General features: G+C 51.2%; 1 pseudogene; it reads right to left on the bottom strand.

Annotated features, from left to right (window-relative positions):
• Positions 1–696: 696 nt before the first annotated feature.
• Positions 697–17,859, bottom strand: part of LOC146185014 (uncharacterized) — a 57,142-nt pseudogene continuing 39,979 nt past the window's right edge.

Genomic DNA, 17,859 nt, shown 5'->3' with positions numbered 1-17,859 from the left:
AAAAAGGGCTGAAGATCAGCAATAGACGATAACTGAACCGCGAGAGGAGCCATGGCGATATTAAAAAGGGTGGGTGAAAGAACGGCACTCTGCGGGGTACCGCGGGTGAAACGGTGGGATGTAGAAGTGAAGTTCAATGCTCGGAAACGGGCCTCGCGATTAGAAAGAAAAGCTCGAATGTATACATGCGGGAGCCGCAGTCGGTGCAGGAAAGGCAGGTAAGAATATGGTTATGGGAGATGCAATCGAATGCCTTGCGACATCGACTGTGACCAGGGCGTGAAGCTGAGAGCTGCCACAGGTAAAGAAAGTATGCTGAAGTATGGGGAAAAGGTCCTGTGCAGATACGCTTGGGCGAAAATCAATGAGCGTATGAGGGAGCGAGTTGGAAGCCTCCAAATGCCGACTAAGCCTAGTGAGCGCCATTCTTTCCATCGTTTTGCCGTCACAAACAGCCTGTGTATTCAGAGTAAAAAGGGGACAGAGGGGGTGGAAGATAAAGATCTACAAGGGTTATGAAAACCTCATCGGGATACTTTGTGGAGGGCTTTAGCGAGAGTCGGGGCAGGGGCCGGGTTGGTACGAAGGAGGTTTCGAAAAGACTCCAGGTTGATTTTTTTATGGATCGCCGTGTCAAGATTGTTGCACAGGGTGTTCCATCGAGAATTCTCAGGCGTAGCATAATATGCCACGATATCATCTGGCAACTTTGAATGGGAGGTATGCAATTGGAGGTTGCGGGGGTGCAGTCTGGCTGTTCGGAAAAGCTTTTTGAGGCGCCTCCATAGCCTGATGAGATGGGGGTCGGGGTCAGAAGTGGGACATGCAGCGGTCTTTGACAACTTCGACGCATTCCACGTTTTGCCGTCATCCAGGCGCAAAGATGATATGGTTCCTTCTTGCTGATCACTTTTCTTGGGCAGCTGAATTCCAGGTCACCTTAAAAGGAAATTGTGGGTTTCTTGATTCGGACGTGGTCGCCCACATCCACCCCGGTTTCTCTTGCGGCCCTTCGAGCGTCCGTGAATATTTTACTGTACAGTTGATTTTGCTTCACCCGCTCGCGTAGGTGACGGAGCTCCGAACCATGGTCAGAAAAGAATGTGGCTGATGGGTGCCCGACCACATCCAGCTGAGTTATTTTCAACCGTCCGTACAGGAGAAAGGCTGGGGCATTTTCAGTTGCGGCGTGCGGCATGCAAAGTAGACGCCCAGGTATTCTGTTACCGCCTGGCGCAATTGGGACGCTGCTCAACGAAGCTTTTAAAAACTCTGTTAAAGCGTTCTACTTGGCCGCTTGTTTGCAGGTAGTACACAGATGAATGTCTCAAGCGGATATCTCGATCCTTCAGAAAAGTTTCAAACTCCCGAGAAGAAAAATGCGGCCCATTGTCGCAAACAATTTCTTCCGGGTAGCCTTCACGCGCAAACACCGATACTAAGAAGTTGGTTATCATTATTATTATTTTATTGGTTACTGTGAGGGTTGTGGTTTCGCTGCAGAAGTGTACTTCGAGCCACTTTGAATAGTAATCTACCAACATAACTGCATATCCGCAATCGTGCGGCGCTCTCTCAAATAGGCCGACAATGTCCATTCCAAGCTTCAGCCACGTTTGTTCTGGTAACGGGACTGGTTTCAATGGTGTAGCCGTCATATTGGTGCTTTTGCCCGTGGAATATGCTGCATCTTTGGATCGCTAGTTTGACGTGCCTGTCCATGCCTGGCCACCAAAATTTCTCTCGCAATCGTGCTTTCGTTCGCACCACTCCGGGATAGCCTTCGTAGCCAGCGACAATCACTTGGGACGTAAGTGATGCGGGAACCACGAGACGTTCGCCACGCAAGATCAAATTGTCCACCACTGAAAGTTCGTCGCGTACTCTGAAGAATGGTTGAAGCTCCTCCGGTAAGAATTTGTGTGCCGGCCACAATGATTGAATATAGGCCTTGCTTTGTTGCAGCACGCTACCATTCGACTGGGCCTGCTCAAACTGTCCTCTCGTAATGCAATGGATTTGGAGAACCGATACCACTTCGTCTAGCAAATTCCTTTTTCCTGCGCAGGTAACGCGGGGAGGCGTGAAAGTGCGTCCGCTACACAGTTATTTGATCCCTTACAATACTTGACTGTATAGTTGTACCGTAGGAGGCGCTCTGCCCCCCGTGCTATACGCAAGGGACGCCTTTCTGCTCCTCGAGTTGAAAGCAATGTAATCAAGGCTTGGTGGTCAGTCAGCAGCATGAAATGGCGTCTCCACAGGTAAATATGCCACCGCTCGCAAGCCCAAACACATGCGAGTGCTTCGTGTTCTCAAACTGAATATTTCCTTTCTGCTGGCGAAAGCACTCGTGACGCGAAGGCGACAGTGTGCAGTTCATGTCCATCCACCTGTTGTAGAACCGTTCCAAACCCGCAGTCAGAAGCGTCAGTGGAAATGACAACAAGAAGGGATGCATCGAACATTCGGAGTGCGGTGCTGGACGAAAGTACCGCTCGGTAGCAATCATCTTAAGTCCGTTTTTGCCGCTTGCATCCGCCTCCCTCACTCGGTACTGAGCGTCTTCAGCTAGCCCGCTTCTGGCGCATGGCGTCCACCTCCCTCGCTCGGTACTCAGCGTCTTCAGCCGGAGCCCTTCAGCCCGCTCTCGGCGCATGGTGTCCACCTCCTTCGCTTGGTACTCAGCGTCTTCAGCGGAGCCCTTGTTGTTGTTGTTGGGACTGTAGGAAGAAGGAAAAGAAAATGCATGGGCCTGCTACTAGCTCTGTAGCTGAGTCACTTCCGCTGCCTCGTGCGGATAGAAGAGAAAATAAAAAAGAAAGAAAAAGAGGGGAGAAAGACGCGCGTCGCAAGAGCCTTCGTCCACCACCGAAGCGGTGGCGGGTGCAATGACGGCCTGCAACCGATAAAAATTCGGCGGCAGGCGAGCCCCCGCCGCAGGCGGCGTTGACCTACCAGTCCCAGCCCCGTAGGGCCAGGAACAGCCACCCTTAACCACCTCTCCCTCAAGCGCAGCAATTCATCCCGCTTTTGACGCATGGTGTCCACCTCCCTCGCTCGGCACTCAGCGTCTTCAGCCCGCCTTTGGCGCATGGCGGCCACCTCCCTCGCTCGGCACTCAGCGTCTTCAGCCCGCCTTTGGCGCATGGCGTCCACCTCCCTCGCTCGGCACTCAGCGTCTTCAGCCAACACCGCCTAGACTGCTTTTGGTGCATGGCGTCCGCCTCCCTCGTTCGGCACTCAGCGTCTTCAGACCGTTTTTACCGCTTGGCATCCTCCTCCCTGCCCCGCCAAGGTGGTGCAGTGGTAAGACGTCCGACTACTGTGCCGGAGTTCCCGGGTTCGAATCCGACCGCGGCGGCTGCGTTTCGATGGAGACGAAACGAAGAGGCGTCCGTCTGCTGTGCGATGTCAGCGCACGTTAAAAATCCCCATGGTGGTCGAAATTACTCCGTAGCCCTCCACTACGGCTCCACTTTCTCTCGTTCCACTTGCATTCCAACCTTCCTCCCTCCCCTTACGGCGCGGTTCAGGTGTCCACAGAGCAAGTGTGACAGATACGGCGCCTTTCCCTTCCTGAGAACCAATTATTATATCTGCCTCCCTCACTCGGTACCGAGCGTCTTCAGCTCGCTACTGGCGTATGGCGTCCGCCTCCATAGCTAGTAATAATAATTGGTTCGCAGGAAACGAAAGGCGCAGAATCTGTTACGCTTGTATCTGTGGACACCTGAATCGCGCAATTAGGGAAGAGAGGAAGGTAGAGTGAAATGGGGAAAATGCCCTGTAGAAAAATAGCTTAGCTCGAATCCCTGCGCTGTGCTGGAGTTCCCGGGTTCGACTCCGACCGCCAAAGGCTGCGTTTCGATGGAGGCGGAACGAAGAAGCACCCGCGTGTTGTGCGATGTCAGCGCATATTAAAGATTCCCCAAGTGGTTGAAATTACTCCGTAGCTTTCCACTACGGCTCCGCTTACTCTCTATCCACTTTCACTCCCACCTTCCTCCCTTCCTTTACGGCGCGGTTCAGGTGTCCACAGAACTAGAGTGACAGATGCTGCGCCTTTCCTTTCATGTGAACTAATTATTATATATTAGCTCGGCTATGCCAGAATATACGTAGCGAGAGGTACTAAGTTTCCCTGGCTGAGCTCATGTGGCCATGTATATTTAGCAATTAATTGACATTGGGTGTACACAACTTTTATTCATTTTGCTTGATAGAGACGAAGACTGCCCAATGATCTGTGAAGTAGCATGCAGCGGTCTCAATTTTGTCTATACAGTATTTCGATTTGGTAGAGTCTCCAAACGCAGTCTCATACATTGAACTACTCACCGGTGCCAAGTCAATTCGGTGGTGGTGGTGGTGGTGGCAACAAACGTTTATTGATCCAAAAGAGGTGGATGTATGCATCGGCCGGAACTATGAACATCCAGCCCTTACAGATACTGGGTGGGGTCCCTAGTACGGGACCCCAGTGGCGTCGGCCGCTGCCCGGGCGCGCTCGACCAAGGCCTTTTGGGCCTGCAGGTCATAGCAGCCAAGCAGGGTCGCCTCCCAGTCCTCCCGAGTGTGGTTGGGGTGAGGAGGAACAGCTGGGTTGGATGGGCAAGCCCACACCATGTGGTAGATGTCCGAAGACTTCTCCGCACAGTGCGGACAACTGCCCGTGAAGGAGGGATTAAAATGTTTTAGTGCTGCCGGGCACAGCAGAGTGTTGGTATAAAGACGGAGTAGAAGCCGCTCCTCCGTCTTAGATAGACATTTACTCGGGCGAGGGTAAAGGCTATGACAAGATTGATAAAAAAGAACAATGTCTTTAAAAGAATACGCGGGTTCGAATTCGAGATCCTGATCTAGGGGGTCGAGATGGGAAGCCCGGAAAGAGAGCGCGCGGGCGGCGGCGTCGGCTGTCTCATTCCCCTCGAGACCCATATGAGCAGAAGCCCATACTATATTCCGGTAAGCGGGGTCCCCGGTGTAGGTGCAATTTTGAAGTAGTCGGTAGGCTAAGTATGGCGCCCAGCCTTGCTCGACGTTCCGACAGGCACCTCGCGAGTCGGAGATAATTGTTTTAGAATCAGTGTGGGTGGCTGCCAGCGCAATGGCGATCTCCTCCGCGTGGGTTATGTCATGGACGCGAAATGTAAGCCCGTTAACAGTTTTGGACTGGTGGACCACTGCGGCCGTGTACCATCCCCCATGATGGGGGCCGGAGGCGTCCACGTAGTAAGTGCCGGGTTTCGACCCGTAATGGCGGCCCAGGGCTTCCGCCCGCGCCAGGCGCCGGCCATTGTGGTCTTCACGTGTCATGTTTTTAGGAAGAGGGCGTACGTGGAGGGCGCATCTCCACTCGAAAGGGAGGCGTACACGATCTTCCATAAGGGTGGTATGTTGGATGTGTAGCCAGGTAAGGAGGCGGCGACCCGACAGTGTCTTAGAAAGACGTGTGTATTGGTTGGTTAAGTGAGCCTCTCGGATCTCCCGGAACGTATTCACCATGCCCAGGCCCAATAGACGCTGGTTGGAGGTGTTCACGGGGAGATCGAGGGCTTTCTTAAAAATTTTGCGCAGGACGACTTCGAGTGCATCCTTGTCTTGTTTCCGAAGGTGGAGGTAAGGAGTCGAATACAAGATTCGACTGGTCACGAATGCATGCGCCAGCCGCAAGGCGTCTTTGCACCACAACCCCCCACGTTTGTTAGAAACCCGGCGGACCATGCGGACCATGCGGCCCATGCGGCCCATGCGGCCCACCTGGTCCCCCACCTTACGGAGTTTCGCCCAGGTAGTGTCCGACCGTCTATGTTGATGAATGAAGAGCCGCAGTACCCGGACTTCTGTGCGTTCAGGAATTGATCCTGTCTCTAAAAAGAGCTCAATTTTGGCCGTACACTTTGGTGCCACCGTCTCTCGCTCACACTACACGTGTCTAAGCGAATTGTTCACTAAGTCTGCTTCAAACGTCCAGGTCGCAGATGATAGGAAACTCTAATGGAGGTGGTGGTACAAACTTTATTAAGTGAAGGCCAAAAAAATTATGTTGCCGCCGTTCCGTGGGTGGCCTTCCGGCTGCTGGTCGTCACGCCTGGCGGCGACTTCTGCTGCCCAGGTCGTAAGCCGCTGTTGAATATGCGGCTCCGAGCTGGCCAAAGCAGCCTCCCACAGCTGCAGGCTGTTTATTTGCCAGGAGACGGGGGGAAAGTGCGCCGGACAAGAGTAAAGAATGTGAGCATAGTCTGCTCGGGGAGAGCTGCAAAGCGTGCATTGGGGCGAGAAGGCACCGTGGTTAATAAGGGCAAGGCGTGCAGGGGAGAGGAAAGTGTGGGCCTGTAAATAGCGCCACGTATTCTGTTTGATTTTAGATAGGGACTTGTGAGGGGGAGGGAGGGATAATCGGGAGTTGCGATAGTGGAGGGTGATGCCATTGAAGGTGAGGAGGGAGTCACGCGTGTCCATCCCGGGGTGGATGGGGCCAGCTCGGTCGGTCATCTCGCGAGCGATAGAATTTGCCGCCTCATTTCCAGGGTGCCCCGCGTGAGCCGGAACCCAAAAGAGTTGGATAGATCGTGAAGGAGGGGGGGGGGAGGAGGAGTGCTTAAGGATATTGAGCGCAGAGGAAGAGATTCTACCCTTTGCAAAGTTGCGGACTGCGGTTTTAGAGTCGCTAAATATGAAAAGGGCTGGTGTGCTGGCAATGGTGAGGGCGATGGCTGCTTCCTCTGCGGCAGTGGAAGTGAGAGCATGGATAGTGGCGACGGAGATGGGGGTTTGTGTATTAGAAACAGTGGCCAGGGGATAGGCGGGATGCGAGAGGTAGGGTGCCGCATAAACATACACGGCGTCAGACCGTGCACCGTACTGGCACCAGAGGGTGGAGGCGCGGGCAGATCGGCGAGCGGCATGATGCTCAGGGTGCATGTTCTTGGGAAGGGGCTTGACAGTGAGCACGGAGAAGAGGGAGCTGCGCAAGGGATGGGACACAGACAGGGGAGACAGGGGTCAAGCGAAGGGAAGTAAGAAGGGCTCTGCCAGGGGTGGTGCGAGATAAACGATCGAGTTGTGCCACGCGATGGGCCTCCACAAGTTCTGAAAGAGTATTGTGGACGCCCATCGCCAGTAGACGAGAAGTGGGGGTGGAAGTGGGAAGCCCGAGAGCCGACTTATAGGTTTGGCGGATGAGACAGTCGACCTTGTCTTCCTCGGCACGAGACAGAAAGAGGTAGGGGAGGGAGTATACAAGGAGGCTTAGTACAAAGGCCTGAACAAGACGACGGAGGTCGTGCTCGCGCATGCCGTAGTGTCGGTTAGCGACCCGTCGGATCTGCCGTACCGTCTGCTGGACGGTGGTAGTAAGGCGGGAAAGGACAGTAGTTTGTTTGACATTGGATTGGAGAAAGAGACCGAGAATACGGATGCAAGAGACAGAAGGGATGCGATGTCCGTCGATAGTTACGTTAAGGTTAGGAGATGAGGTTGGAACTATGCCTCGAGCCAGGAGGAGCAGGAGCTCCGACTTGGACGGGGAATAAGCTAGCCCGACCGTGCGAGTATAACCTGCGACCGTTTTAGCGCCCGCCTGGAGAGCGGCTTCCATCTCTCCAAGATTGCCGGTAGTCACCCAGAGGGTGATATCATCAGCGTAGAAAGCATGGGAGAGGTTAGGAATGGTAGCTAGAGCACGTGCCATAGAGAAAAGGGTGGTGTTGAAGAGAAGGGGAGAGAGAAAAGAACCCTGGGGGGTACCTCGATTTCCAAGAGGGAAAGCGGGAGAGGAGAGGGTGCCGAATGAGATCTCAGCCGTGCGATGGGCAAGAAAGCCTTGATGTAAGCATGGATCGGGGAACCCACGTTAAGGGTAGAAAGGGCATCTAGGATGGCGGTATGGAAGACATTGTCAAATGCTTTCGTCAAGTCCAGTGCCATGATCGCGCGAGTACTAGCCACTGTAGCGCGAGTGCGCTTGGCGTGAAGAGGGTGAAGGACCTCTTCGGAGAGCTGGAGCATGACATCCTGTGTAGAGAAGGATGGGCGAAAGCCGAACATCGAATCGGGGAAAAGATGATTGTTCCCGGGATCGAATCCCGGCCTCGGCGGCTGCGTTTCGATGGAGGTGAAACGAAGTGGCGTCCGTGTGCTGTGTGATGTCAGCGCACGTTAAAGGTCCCCAGGTGGTCGAAATTACTCCGTAGCCCTCCACTACGGCCCCCCTTTCTCTCTATCCACTTTCACTCCCACCTCCATCCCTTCCCTTACGGCGCGGTTCAGGTGTCCACAGAGCAAGTGTGACAGATACTGCGCCTTTCCCTTCCTATGAACCAACCAACCAACCAACCAAAAAGATGGTTGTCCTTGAGGAAGCTTTGCAAGCGGTCTAGAATGACGTGCTCAAAGAGCTTACCGAGACAAGAGGTGAGGGAAATAGGACGGAGATTTTGAATGTCTATGGGTTTGCCGGGCTTGGGGATGAAGGTTACCTTAGCATGGGTCCACTTAAAAGGCAGAGTGCCTTCGTGCCAATGTTTATTAAAGAGGTCCGTAATGGCCTCTATGGATGATGTGTCCAGGTTACGGAGGGCCTTGTTAGAAATTTAGTCTTCTCCTGGTGCGGAAGTGGTGCGGACCTTATGTAGCGCTGCAGAAACCTCCCCCAAAGTGATATCTGCGTCAAGCGCAGAATTAATGGGGCCGATGTAGGAAGGGAGGGGGGACGGAGGGGAAGTGCAGAGATAGCGATCTCGGAGTGCAAGAAGGAAATCGGAATCGGATAGCGGTGAGGATTGTAGGATGCGCGTCCATCCCTGCGTTGCGTGGATTTGGTATGCGACGGGTCAAGGAGGACACGTAGGAGCGCCCACGTATCCCTCAGCCCGAGGTTACCGGCCATGCGGTCGCAGGTCTGCCCCACTGCTGCCTGGTGAGGTATGAGCAGTGCTCCTGAATTTCCATACCCAAGCGGGCAAGGCGGAGGCGTAGTGAGCGGTTGTGTTTTTGTGAAAGTCAGCGGCGGTGCAGGAAATGATGCGCCTCCCTTAGGGGAAGGAGGCGGCTGTCAGCCGTGGAGGAGTGAGGAGGGGAAGGGACGATAGAGGTGGCGGATGAAACATCTTTGACCCCCGCCGGGTTGGCTCAGTGGTTACTGCGCTCGACTACTGTTCCCAAGGACGCGGGATCGAATCCCGGCCTCGGCGGCCGCTTTTCGATGGAGGCGAAAAGCAAGGCGCCCGTGTGCTGTGCGTTGTCAGTGCACGTTAAAGAACCCCAGGTGATCGAAATTTTCGGAGTCCTCCACTACGGCGTCTCTCATAGCCTGAGTTGCTTTGGGACGTTAAAACCCCACAAACCAAACCGAAACATCTTTGAGCAAGGTGGCAGTCCATTGAGAAAGGTCTGAGATGGAGGTGGGGGCATGTTGCCGTGATTGGCGGAACCGATCCCCGTCGACTACCTGGCTCAGACGCTGGCGGGAGAATAGGGTAGGAAGAGAGAAAGAGATGGACAGGATATAGTGGTCGCTGCCGAGAAAGACCCAGGTGTTCGTCCACGCTGCATCCAAGATGTTTTTGCAGATGGAAAGGTCCGGATTTGTGTTGCGTTGGACGCTGGAGCCGATGCGGGTTGGGTCAGAAAAATCATTAAGGACGGATAACTGTTCGTTCTGGACGAATGTCGACAGCGCGAGACCTTTCCTACAGTTTCCGGGATAACCCCAGCTGACGTGATGTGCATTGAAATCCCCAAGAATGAGGAGCGCGTTGCGATGTGCGCGAGAAAGGGCTTTGCCTAGAAGGAGGAGGAGAGGAGCTTAAGGTGCGCGAGGAGGGCTGTAGACATTAAGAACAAAGAGACTGGCATCCTGTCGCCGCCGGGAGAGGAGTTCTAGGAAAAGGTGCGTGCACTCTGGAACGTCGAGAGGATGCTCTATTGTCGTGTAGTTGCGGTGAACCAGAGTGGCAATGTTCGGGGGGGATGCGGAAGGAGGGTGGAAAGCAGTGAAGTCGCGCAGCTTAACTGGAGAGAAAGTTTCTTGGAGGGCGATGAAAGCGGGGAGGTCGGAAGGAGGGGTGTTCTGGAGGTGGAGCTGCAGCGCGTTCCGCTTTCCGCGGAAACCACGGCAGTTCCACTGCCAGAAATTAAGGCGTGAGGGGTGAGGGCCATCACGAAGCCTGGGTGCCCCTGCTGGTGCAGGGGGATTGGGAGATGAGGAGGAGGGGAGGAGGGATGACACCATTAGGGTCGTCTGGGCAAGTTCAGCTTCGTGGGCCCTCTGGCGGGCCTCAATTCTGGCTACGCGTTCGTTAATTTGTTCCGTCCATTTCTGCGTGTCGGTACGCAGGGCAGGAATTGCGACCATGAGGCGTTGTTCATGGGCATCAAGAAACGAGGCTGTGTGGCGGATGACGGCTTCCACCTCCGGGGTGGATGTGGGCTGGTTGGTGGACCTCCTTTGTGGAGGGCTGCGGGAAGGGGAGGTGGTGCGGGAGGAAGCATTGGAGGAGATGGACATGGGGGCGGGAAGGGGCGGCGGGGGCTTTGGAGTGACAGGTGGTGGGGGGCACTGTGGAGAAGGGGTGGGGAGTTGGGGGTGCCCTAACAACGCCTGCAGCTGTTGTTTTAGCAGGGTAATCCTGTTTTGGGCAGCGGCTTGAGTTTTGAGCTCTTCTTTTTTGGGAGGCTGCAAAGGCCGGCTCACCTGGGAAGAAGTCGTTGGGGTGTCTTGGCTCGGCAGTGGCGGAAAAGAGACGGAGCGGCGGCGGGGGCTGCGTTCTTGGCGGGTCTGGGAGTTGGACCGCTGGCGTGGTCTAGATGGGCGGGAGTCTTCGGTGGAGGGTTTTGATTGCGGTGGGGTGGATGACGTTGACTTTCATTTCATTTCATTTTATTTTCCTTAAAGACCCCCTTGATGGGGGTTTTACATAAGGGGTGGGGTTAGCATGAGAAAGCAAAACATTTATTTCATGATGACAGGTGGGATGTAACTTTATCTAGGAAAGTTGTTGGGCAGGTTATGGCTGCAATTTCATGGGGAAGGTCGTTCCAGTCGCTGGGGAAAAATGACTTGGAAAATGTAGTCGTACGGGCACGCTGGCGGGAAACTTTCAGCGGATGACCAATGCGTTGAGAAGTGCGTGGTGGTGGTGCGCAGATGTATGGCTAATAAAATTTGTGAAATAGGCACAGGCTAGAAATGCGGCGACGGAGGGAAAGACTGCGTAATTGAGACTGTAGCTTTAGAGATGAAACATAGGATGAGTATGAACGATGAATGAAACGGGCGGCTCTGTTTTGCACGGCTTCTAATGAATCAATGAGGTATGCTTGCTGTGGATTCCAAATTGCGGATGCATACTCAAGTTTTGGTCTGATCAATGCTTTATAAGCAAGTAGCTTTACATTTTGAGGGGCGTCGTGAAGATGACGTTTAAGAAAGCCTAGTTTTTTATTTGCAGATTATATTAGCTTTGACACGTGCTCACGCCATGATAAATCATTGCTGATAGTAATGCCGAGGTAAGTATAGGACTCGACAAGTTCGATAGGAGAGCCAGAAATCTTATAAGGAAAGAAATGCGGGTTGCGACGACGATGAAAAGACATGAGCTTGTACTTATTGGGATTAAGTGTCATCAACCAATGATTGCACCATGACTGAATGGGTTAAGATTGTCCTGGAGGGATTCTTCATCAGCGGTATTAGAAACTGGGACATAAATAACGCAATCGTCGGCGAATAGACGGACATATGACATGACAAATTTTGTGGCAGATCATTAATATAAATTAGGAATAGGAGGGGGCCAAGGACAGTTCCCTGAGGGACGCCCGATGTTACCGGTAGACTGTTAGAGGAGTAGTTGTTAATAGTAACGGACTGTGAACGATTCGTAAGGAATTCTTTTATCCATACAATAATTTCTCGATCTAAGTTTAACGTGGAAAGTTTTAAGAGTAGTCGTTGATGAGGTACCTTATCGAATGCTTTGACAAAGTCTAAAAAGATGGCGTCAGTTTGTAAGTTAGCATCAAGGTTGGAATGAGGGTCGTGAAGAAATATGGCAAGCTGCGTCTCGCATGATAGGCCTTTTCTAAATCCATGTTGGGATGGAGTGAAAAAAATTATAAAATCTAAGTGCTGCATTATCTGAGAGTAGATGACGTGTTCCATGAGTTTACAAGGGATGCAAGTAAGGGAAATGGGGCGATAGTTGAGTGGAGAGTCTCTGTTACCTGATTTGAAAGCAGGAACGACCTTCCCCATCTTCCAGGCTTCTGGGATGACACCTTTGGCGAGTGACTGAGAAAACAACAAGCATAAAAATTTGGAAGAAATGTCTTTAGTGTTTTTGAGAAACTTTGTGTTAATTTCGTCGATTCCAGCTGACGATGAAATTTTTAATTTGTCAATTGCGCACGAAATGCCATTTGGATGGAAAGTGATGGTTGGCATTGCCAGTTCAGTAATGGGGGGTAGCGAAGAGAGTGGTTCTTCAGGTTATATCGTGAATACTGATGAAAAGGCAGTATTGAATATATCGGCACACTGAGTATCACTGACAGTGTCGCCGTTATCATCAGTAAGGGTGATGTCGTGCGATTGCTGGGGATTTATCACGTTCCAAAATTTTCTCGGGTTACTTGTTATCATTTTGGGTAAGTCGTTGTGAAGAAAGAAATATTTCGCGCTTTCCACTGCTGACAAGTACGCCTCTTCTGCGCTGTAGTATTTCTCCCACGCGGAAGGGCTGGATTTAAGTTTTGCTGAACGGTACAGCCGCTGTTTTTTATTTTTTAGTCTTTTGAGTGTTTTGTTGAACCAAGGATTTTGTGAATCAGATTTGATTGTCCACTTTGGAATATATCTGCTCGTTAGATTACTAATTGTGCGTTTGAAGATTAATCAGTTCTCGTCGACTGTACGCTGATGGTAGTGAAGTTCAAATGTGGAGAAGAGGGAGTTTAATTCATTATTTACTGCTGCGTAGTCGGCCTTATCGTAAAGCTTTATTGTTTTTTTTTTTTGACACTTGCCTTTGAACGGGAGTAATATTAAATGAGGCTTGAATAACTTTATGGTCAATGACTTCCCTCAAGTAAGTAATAGAAGCTAAGGTCTCAGGATGACTAGTTAGAATAAGATCAAGAATGTTTTGTGAAGTCTTTTTGATGCGTGTTGGCTCAGTTATTAGCTGTGAAAGATTGAAATTGAGACATACGTCGACAAATTCACGAGGCTCTTGAGAAACGGTAACATCAGGTTGGTGCCAGTTTATAGATGGGTAGTTAAGATCCCCGAAAAGAATAATTCGTGCGCTGGGATACTTAGTCGTTAATTGCAGCAAAACACTGTTAAACTCACGAGGGAAGTCAGGGCTGTTATGTGGCGGTCGATAGCAGACGCCAATTAATGTTGTTATCGATGCAGTGCGGCAAATGAGCCATATAATTTCAAGGTGAGATGTGATTTTGAGGCTGGAGTTGTTTGGAGAGGGACCGGTCCTCGCGAAGTCCACACGGGTGGGATCCCGTGACATGTGTGCCTTGGCACAAGATGCATTTAGGTGTGTAGTCTCGAATCTCGTGCACGGCTCCGCAGCGAGTGCAGCGTCCGGATCTGGGCTGGGTGCATACGTCGGAGCGATGGCCGTAGCTCCAACAATTGGTGCAGACTTCGGCCTTGCGGCGGAAAGGGTGGCAGATAAAAAGGCCGCAGTTGAATACCGGGTAGTTCTTTTGTGCCGACGAAGGTGATCAGGATGGACGGCGTACGTCTTGCATCGGCAATGGCGTAGGTGGGGTTCATAGCTTGAAGTTCTGCTATGATCTCCTCTTGGCTCTGTTTATCCACGGCGTTGTAGATTACGCCGCAGAGAGCGTTGTCAGGATCGGCAACATAAGCGCGCAAGGGGTACGAATTGGTTGCGAGACGCAACTCAGAGGTTCGGACATATAACCGGGTGCGTTGGTCTGAAGGTGAACTGACAGTGAATGAGTTGTTGTATGGGTTGATACGTACGCGATCCTTGGCACGGGCGGTGGCATAGTCAACTTTGGCGATGGCACAAAGTGAGGTCAGGAGGGCACCATTGGTAGTGGTGCGGAGGTCGAGGCCGCCGCCGGGGCGGAACACGATCTTGTTAGTCTTCTTGTGGAAGTCGAGGCAGGGGGACATGGTGACGAAATTCAACAAGGTTGACGACTGGGCACGTTGGTATGGGTTCATACTTATACCTTTCAGGACCATTGTTTCGGAACGTCGAGCATGGCAGTACGAGATTTCGGGGTTTTTGAAGAGGCATCTGAAGATGTTAAAAGTTAAGGACCCATTTTTGATTCCGAGTTCTTCTAAGGTGCTAGAATTTTTAATGGACAGAAATCCGGGTAGGTGCTCTGCAATGAGCATTGATGTGGAGGACTTATATTATTCTTTGCCGCAGGACGGACTTCTAAGGTGTGTGCAAGACTGCATCACTGTTGATAATGATGAACTGGCATTCATTAATGCGTGCGGTATATCGGTTGCTAGTCCAGCCTTGTCCTGTCCTCATCTTTGCTGTGTCTCGTCTTTTGGCTGGTTAAGTATGAACCCATACCAGCGTGCCCAACCTTCTGAAGTGATGGGCATATCCATGCGAGGTACGTTCGCACGCGTTCCGAGCAGGCATGGGATCCAGATTTTTCAGCGCCTGGCTTTCATATTTCGCCTCGGATACTCACCCATTTTTGTGAGCAAGCCCGTGAAGGTGTAAGGGTTCACCTGACACCTTATTTGCCTTCATCCGACCGACCGCCGGTTGACTAGGACCTCATCTTTGACCCGCCACGAAGCAACCGAGCGAAGCCTAACGCTCGGCGTGGCAACGCTTCGTCCGCAGCGCAGAGCTGCGTCTCACGCCGCCCCTGCGGCCGCTGAGCCATCGCCGCAGCTGATGTAGCCTCTAATGGAGTGATCATGTCACACGACGTGCCTTCACATTCTCTTCTGTTGATTCCCGTTAACTGAACTCTTCGATAGGCTCCATCTGGCATCACCGTTTGGCAAGCCGTTCGCCTATCTGTTCGGGCGTCTCCGCTGCTCTCTTAGCCTTCTTACGCTCATTCTCTCTTTCCTGCTGCTATGCGCCGCTTTTTACGCTCTGACGGCGGCTGCGTTTCGGTGGAAGTGAAACGGAGAGGCATCCGTGTGCTGTACGATGTCAGTGCAGGTTGAAGAATCCCATGGGTGGTCGAAATTATTTCGCAGTTCTCCAATATGGCTCCTCTTTCTCTCTATTCACTTTCATTCCCCCTTCCTCCGCGCACCTGCTCATACGAGTATTGACAGACGTTAAAGATCCCCAGGTGGTCGAAATTACATCGTAGCGCTCCACTATGGCGCCTATCTCTCTTTCCACTTTCCTCCCTTCCCTTACGGCGCGGTTGTGGTGTCCACAGAAAACAAGTAAGACAGTTACCGCGCCTTTCCCTTCCTATAAATCAATCGGGCATACCAATGTGCTGCGATAATGAACCGATATCTTTTTACGCTCTTTCGCAATATGCGCAATTTGGTATACAGAACGAACGAGCCTCAGGGAAGAAGCAATATAATTCATGCATATTGATACCTTGCTCGCACGTGTGGTCTGTTTGTCAGCCGTGTTTGCTTACGCTGCACGGAGAGTACGGTCGAGGAGCGCGCCGCCTTCCGAAGGAAAGAGAAATATCTGATCGAGGGAAAAGTGGAATCGATTTGCTAATACTTTCATCTTGGCCTTTCCGCTAGTCAGACACAAGCTTTCACTTTTATGTATACTGGAAGAGCAAACACTCTGTGCAGAGATCACTCGAAACGAAACTTCCGCGAACGATGACGCCTACACGGCTCGTGCGAGCCTAATTGGGAGCACACCCGTGTCACAACGCTGTGTACTGCAGAGAAGCCCAAGGAGGAGGGCCCGCAGAGCAGCGAGAGCAAAGCGCCTCTCGTCGGTCGCCGGCAGCGATCATTGGACAACGGAAAGATAACAAGCCAACGACGCTGAACTATAACGAGCGAGTAGAAGCAGAAAAACAGAAAACGAAAAGAAAACGAGCAAGCTTTCCTACTGCACGTGGCCGCGTACTATGGCGAAAAGAAACAGCGGAGCTATCATCGGCTCATCCTCAGGCATCGCCCGACCCATCTCACTGTTTTTGAGCCCATCTCTAAGCTCTCTATACATACTCCCATAGTTTCCTTTGCCCCGTCATTACTCGTAATTGCTCGTTTCGATCTGTTCTCGAAGAGGGCTGCTGAAAAACAAAAGCGAGGCGCGGAATAGTCTCGACGCAAACAAAATAGTCTACCGGCAGATGTATAGTGCATGCAAATGCATGTGCACACCATGCTCCTGCTACAGTGCATGGAGAACAGCGACAATACGAGGGCGAGCTCTTCGTAATAACTGCGGAGTCTTAGCTACTTGTACTGCGACCCGTGCTGGCCGGTCGAGAGCACGGCATTGCGTTCGCTTCCGGTCATGTTGAACACTTTTTTTTTTTTTTGTTGCCTGATTGGAATCTTTTCTGGTTGCAGCAACTCTTGTTAACGCCGCGCATACAATTAGCGGCGTGGCAGCGTGCATAAACGGCAAGTCCATGCTCTGTAACAAGTGCGTATACTACACGCATAGGTTGCTTGTCAATTAGGACACCCTTGCACAAAAGCTGGAATGCCAAGACTGTTCTTCAACAACTAAGTAAAAAAAAAAGGGGGGGGGGGAACAAATATCCCAGCCATACCACTTGTTCCCAGCTCTCGACAGGCAGGCGTCCTTAATTAGACGAGCACGTCGTTTCTGCGTCGTTAGGTGAGCGCTCACTTTTGATAAGCTACAGAGCTCAGTCGCTCATTTTATACGGAGAAGCGTCCTGCCGTTTTCCTTCCTTTTTACGAGTAAATTATGTCTTCGCCTCCCCGGCGTTTCTTTCGAATCCCAGATTCGCTGATCGCGACAGGTATCGTCATTACGCTTACGAGAACGGCTTTATTGCCTTAAGGCGCTTTTGGCTGCCTGCTCAACTTCATTTCTTGGGCAACCTTTCGCGTATCAGAAAATCATTTGGGACTGCTTTTGAGCTTACGGCGATGCTGCAGCTGCTGAACATAAGGAAGTCTCTTTTCGCCCCGCTGATCGCTTAGACTATGTGTGTATATATATATATATATATATATATATATATATATATATATATATATATATATATATATATATATATATATAGCATAAGTAAATAGCCGTACTTGGTTGCTACAAGTGAAAAATTGCTTAATAGTTTCCAAGTTTACTTGGAAACAGTATGAAGCAATTTTTCACTTGTGTGTATATATATATATATATATATATATATATATATATATATATATATATTACATTTATTTCAAATACCAGGCCGCGACGGCTACGCAAATGATTCTTCCATTCCCCTCACTGGATATGAATATTTCTTACGCGAGCCTCAAAAGTCCAAAATTAAATTCCGCACTCTTTGCCGATGTTGTTAGGTACAAATTAGTTGCACCAGCAAATTACAAAAGATGCTGATGCTGGAGACTTCATTTCAATAGCTATCTCATCAGGTGACTCAAAGTACATTTCCACTTAAAGCAAAATTACACTCACTGACGCACGCAGTGTACAAAATATTTGTGCAACGCGCTGTAAGCTATCAGAAAGCCACATAATGGCAGTACTAATACGAAATCCCTCAGTATTTAAACGCACATAACTTCGTGATTAGTCGCTCCAGTTCTGCCAGCCTTTTATGCCTCTGAGTGTTGTGTGTAGGTTTTATTCTTCGCACGGTTCGAAAAGTTGCCCGCTTGAAAATTGC

The sequence above is a fragment of the Amblyomma maculatum genome, chromosome 6, assembly GCF_055883805.1.
Source record: "Amblyomma maculatum isolate TAMU_Amacu chromosome 6, ASM5588380v1, whole genome shotgun sequence".
Classification (NCBI taxonomy): Eukaryota; Metazoa; Arthropoda; class Arachnida; order Ixodida; family Ixodidae; genus Amblyomma; species Amblyomma maculatum.
The sequence above is the reverse complement of the archived record's forward strand: the minus strand, read 5'-3'. Positions and strand labels throughout refer to the sequence as shown.